This window comes from Crocodylus porosus, unplaced genomic scaffold, assembly GCF_001723895.1.
Source record: "Crocodylus porosus isolate Cpor-Errol unplaced genomic scaffold, CroPor_comp1, whole genome shotgun sequence".
NCBI classification, from domain to species: Eukaryota; Metazoa; Chordata; order Crocodylia; family Crocodylidae; genus Crocodylus; species Crocodylus porosus.
In genome coordinates, this window is record NW_017728886.1 from 139,008,665 (window position 1) to 139,014,129 (window position 5,465).

General features: G+C 43.4%; 1 long non-coding RNA gene across 1 annotated transcript in view; it reads left to right on the top strand.

Moving 5' to 3' along the window:
* The first annotated feature begins 1,207 nt into the window (after positions 1-1,207).
* The window catches only part of LOC109324570, a 4,882-nt gene continuing 624 nt past the window's right edge, over positions 1,208-5,465 (top strand). Inside the window, exons 1-2 of the long non-coding RNA XR_002104961.1 lie at positions 1,208-1,631; positions 4,388-4,393. This is a non-coding gene — a long non-coding RNA (uncharacterized LOC109324570). The remainder of the gene's footprint in view (positions 1,632-4,387; positions 4,394-5,465) is intronic.

The following is a 5,465-nucleotide window of genomic DNA, read 5'->3' on the forward strand; positions in this document are numbered from 1 at the left end:
GTTGGCCTGCATTGTCAGCCTGTCCTCAAGCATGGCCACACTCCCCCATAGTTTGGCACTGTCAGAGAACTTTGCCACCTGAACCCAAATAGTTGATGAACATGTTGAAGAGCACTGGTCTGAGTAATGAATCCTGGAGATGCCACAGGTCACTGTCCACAATGATGACTCAGTTCTATCAATCAATACCTTTTGGGTCCTACACGGAGCCAGTTACCTAGCCACCAGACCATGTAGTAGTTGAATCTGCATTTTCCCATTTGACCATGAGGGCATCATGGGAGATGAGGTCAAAGGCCTTTTTGAAGTCCAAATATATGGCATCAGCTTCATTTCCCATATCCAGGTGGCAAGTTACCTGATCATAGAAGGAAATGAGATTGGTCTGACATGACCTGCCTGTAACGAAGCCATGTTTGCTGTCATTCAGAATACTGCCTTCATTTAGTCTTTGTATGATGGTAGTTTCCTGGGTCTTCTCTTCTCCGTCTCTTAAAGATAGGTACTACATTGGCCTTTTTCCAGTCTTCTGGAAATTATCCCAAGAACCACAAGTCCTCAAATATATTTGCCATCAATTACACAGTGACAGCAGCCAGTTCTTTTAGCACTTTTGGGTATAGTTCATCTGGTTCTCCTGGCTTGTAGATATTTAGCTTTTGTAGGTGCTCCCCAAAAAGATCTATACCAACTGGGGAGGGTGGTCACTCCCACCATGCTATTTCTGTATCCTGTCAAGCAGGCTAATATCCTTAGACTGGTGGATTACTGACATAAAGTATTCATTCAGGAGTTCAGTTCTGTCCTGAATCTTGGTTAAAACCAATTGCATTTCATTTTTCAGGAGCCCTGTGCTTCCCTTGTTCTTTTCCCGACTTCCTACATATCTAAAGAACAACTTTTTGTTGTCCTTGATTCCAGTTGCCAGTTTATGTTGGGTTTGTGCTTTTGCTGTCCTGATCTGCTGGTGGAGGCTGCTGCTGAAAACTCCTCTTTGGTAGTTATTTCTGACGTCCGTTCCTTGTAGGTTTTTCATTTTAATTTCAGGAAGTCCATGACTTCCCTGTTTACACAAGGGGATCTCCTAGTTCTTTCGCTATCTTTCTTATGAAAGGGAATGGACTTTCTTTGAGCTTGTAGGATCACTTCCTTGAGCAATAACCACTCTCTCATACTCCCTTCCTCACCAGACTGTGGCCCTGCAGGGCGTCGCCAACCAATCTCCTTAGTTTAAGGAAATCAGCTTTCCTAAAAACAGGGAGTTCTACCCTACTGGTTGATTTCCATGACTTATGGTGGATGCAGAAAGTGATTATCTTATGGTCACTGTCACCCAGTTTCCCTTCAATCCACAGGTTGCTCACTTGGTATTCCCCTTTAGCCATAACCAAGTCTAGGACTGCCTAGCCCCTGGGCAGCTTGTAGACACCCTGAGTTAGAGGACTTCAACACAAGTGAGGAAACTTTGTGAGCAATGGGATCTAGATGAGTACTTCTCCCATGAGATGGCTGAGTAGTTGAAGTCATCCATGACAACCATACTCCAAGAGCATGCATCCTTTGCCAGTTCTCTAGAGAATTCTTGTTCAAGCTGTTCCTCTTGGTTTGGAGGTCTGTAATAGACTCCTATGGTCAAATCCCCATGCTCTCCCTTGATCCAGAGGGTCTTAAGTTGCCCTTCTTTGTTCCCAATCTTTGCCTCAAGGGAGGTGTGATGTTCCTTTACATAGAAAGCAACTACTCCACACTTTTTCCCATTGCAGTCCCTACTAAACACGGTGTATCCCCCTATGTCTGTGGTCCAGTCATAGGTGGAGTCTCACCTGTCCCAGCTGCCTGTGGAGGGTTTGGATTGAGAGTGTGATCAGGGATAGAAAGGTAAAGAAGATTTATTGACTTATCAAAAACACAACTAGGCATAGTAACAAGACAAATGATGACAGACAAAAGCATTTTTCATTGGCAGCTTATTGGCAGTCCCTCCGATGCTCTATACACAGCAAGTTCCTCTTTCCACAAAGTTAAGCGAGGTCAGTCGTCCCCGAGCAATGCTGTCCTAGGGGTACCAGGAAGAACCCTGGAATGCAGTTTTTGGGCGCCTTGAGGTCCATGGGCCCAGTGATTCAGGCAACAGCTAACTAATCCTTTTCACAGAGCTGCATCTTCCTTTTGAATGGTTTCCAGATATTCCAGCTAATTTATAGCTTCTGAAGGGCACTGATAATGTACAACCACTCAGATTCCTTTTACTTCAACTGTCCTTAGCCTGACCAATAGCAGTACAAGCCTTGCATTCCGTTGATAAGGTAATTTTAACAGTGTCACAGGGCCTTACTACTTTTAGGCTTTGCTAAATTTACTAAGCCTTACTTTATACAAGGCCTCACTACATCTTAAACTATAATTAGGCTTTTAGCAACAACATATATCTTAATATCTAAACAAATACAGAAAAACACTTGGTCTAATTTTCATAGAGCCTTCAGCAAGCACTTTTATCACACAGATATACTTTTCAGCTGCCATACCACTAGGTCTCCAGGATCCCTATAAAATCATATTGTTTGTTGGTTAGTATGAGGGCCAGTTTCTCCTGCTTGTTTCTTGTGCTTCTAGCATGAGTGTACAGGCAACTAAGCTTGCCAATGAAAGCCCTAGACTTTCTCGTGAGCAGTGGAAAAATCTATCCATTGGCTATTGTAGAACAAGGCTTTCTGTTGTTTTCTGTGATGCTGGTTTTGAGGTTGCCATTTTTCAGACTTTTGTTAGTGGTTGATGGTCCATCCCCTGGCAATTGTAGTTTAAAGTCCAGGAGGTCTGCCATTCAGGCTGAGAAAAATTTCTTCCCCTTTGACGTTAGGTGGATACCATCTCTTCCCAAAAGACATCTCTGAGGTTGCCATGGTTGAAGAAGCTGAAGCTCTCATGATGGCACCATCACCAGAGTCTTCTGTTTACTTCTTCTATGAACCTATCCCTCCTATACCTGTGACCTGCAACTGAAAGGACTGAAGACAAGAGGTACCTGCACCCCCTGCCCCTTCAGCCCAGCCCCCAGAGCCCTGTTGTCTCTCATGACCTGACTAGGGTTGTTTCTGGCCATGTCGTTTGAGCCTACATAGTTGAGGAGCACAGGATAGTGGTCATAGGGCCAGTTTCAGGATCCTCTTGACCACATCCCAAATGTGGGCCCTGGGCACTGGGCGTCTGGGAAGCGGGCTGTCTCAGTCCATCTCAGGAGGGAGTCACCCACCATGACCATCTTAGGTTTCTTCCTTGGCAGGGCTGTTTGCCTTGTTTCTTCCAGAGTTGGTGTTCCCACTGATGACTTTGCTGGCTGTGTGCAGAGTGCATACCTCTTTTGCAGTTCCAGGGGAGAAGTAACACTAGCTTATGCCTTGGGACCAGAGACGACCCAGACTTGTCTTCCAGGCAACTTCAATATGGGGCTCCAGGTCAGTCTCATTGTTGTTCTTCATTCTGCTGGTGGGTTTCTGTGCTCTTTCCTCTCTTTTATTCAGGTGTAGGACCTGGTAGTAATCATCAATCTCTTGCTCGTGAGCCCTGATGCTGTGAAGTCTACTCACCTATGCCTGGAGATCCCCCACCTGCCACTCTAGAGACCTCAGAAGGGAGTACACTCTACAGATGGAGGTGCCCTTGTTCCCATTCTCAGATGCAGACAGCTATTCCAGGCAACCCCCACAGCCTGGAGCCATAGGCTCCATCTGGGTAGTGGCTGGAACCATGGGCTTTGTCTGGGTGGAAGCCTCAGAGATGCAAGGGGGGGCACTCCAGGGAGGGGTACGGTGCATCCCCACCATTTTGCAGTGTTTTATAAGATACTTCCAAATACATGAGTTTCTGAGTTCTGGGCTCACTGCCCAGGGCCTCATGCCTTTTGATGCAGCCTTCCATGCGAACTCCCACATTAACTCATGTGCCAATGCCCAGAGTGTGCCTGTGTGTGTGCTTTGTTCACATGGCTCCCTGGGGAGCTGGGCTAAGTAGAAGCTGGGGGTGTCTGGCTGTTGTTATGGGGCAGGTGCCTATTAGTAAGACAGTTAAAATATAGGTATGGTTTAAAGGTTAAGTTATTAACTTGGAATTGAAAAGACTTCTGCTCAGTTTCCTTCATCATATCCTTTTGTCTCTGTCTTCTTCATCTGTAAAACTGGACATGGTTTAATGTAATTGTCTAAAAAAAGTAGGAAATTTATTTGTCCTTTTTTCCCTTTCCCTTGCTGTTTTTTTTTTTTTTTTGCTTTAATAGAAAACAAACAATCGAAACTGGAAATGTATAGTTATTCTATATGCATGGAAACATTAGCAGTATTCATAGATGGGTGCTCAGTTTGATTAATACATGCACACATACATAAAATAGAAGGCTGTACGAGCCTAAAATAAAACAAAAGTACATAAGCTTGAGCGACTTCTGTTGAGATATTCTAATGACATCATGTTGTTTGCCAGTAAAGCCATTAACCTTGTGTTTTTGCAGCAAGTCCTTTTAAATTAAGAAAAGCAACTTTAAACTCTGAGTAACTCCTAAAGAAAATGACAGTACAAAGCACAGTCCATACCCACTTCATTACAGCTGTTCTATCCAACAGTTTATTTTACATCAGAAGTGTTCTCTCAGCTGTAAAGATTGATAACATACCACCACATTTAATACCTCCAAAATCCAACAATAGACGAGTACCACATCTTGCTTTAAAATGCACTGCTTTCAAAGAAAGTGCTTAGCCTGTCTTTCTTACATTAATTATGTAGACTTTTTTCATTAACTCTTTTTCACTTTTATTACTTAAAACTCTTTAACTGTACTGCTGAAGAGAAAGACTATGATCAAACATTTTTGGAGTACTTTAAAGATATTGTGAATACTTTGAATACTTTGAATACTATCATATTAAAAAAACCCAAAAACCTCAAGGTGAGAGAGAGAATGAAAACTCAAGGAAGAAGAAAAATAACAAATCTAAACTGATTTTTTTCTGTTGAGTAGCTCTCATTGATTCAGACTAGTTCTACAATCTTACTAAAAAGAAGCCTATAACAATAGGGTAAACTTATATAATTTCTATAGAGGGTTTGACCTCCAGATGCCAGTTTATCATACTTGATATGGAGTTTAGAGTATATATATACACTAGGGCTATGGGAAGCTTTGGGTGGTGATTCAAGTTGGAGGAGATTCGACCTGATTTGGTGGTCAAATCTCCAAATCCAAATTGAATTGGGGAGTAATTTAAAGTTCCAAATTGATTCAAAGCTCTCTGAATCTTTGCCAAAGATTCAGAGAGGTTTGATGATTTGGGCAGTCCCTGGAGCTTCCGACTCCAAGCTGGTTAGTACTAGAGGCAGGGGAATGGGGGCTGGGGGAAGGGACCATGGGAGGACCCCTGCCATCCCCCATGATCCTTCCCAACCCCTTACTTCCCCAGCCCCCATGGCTG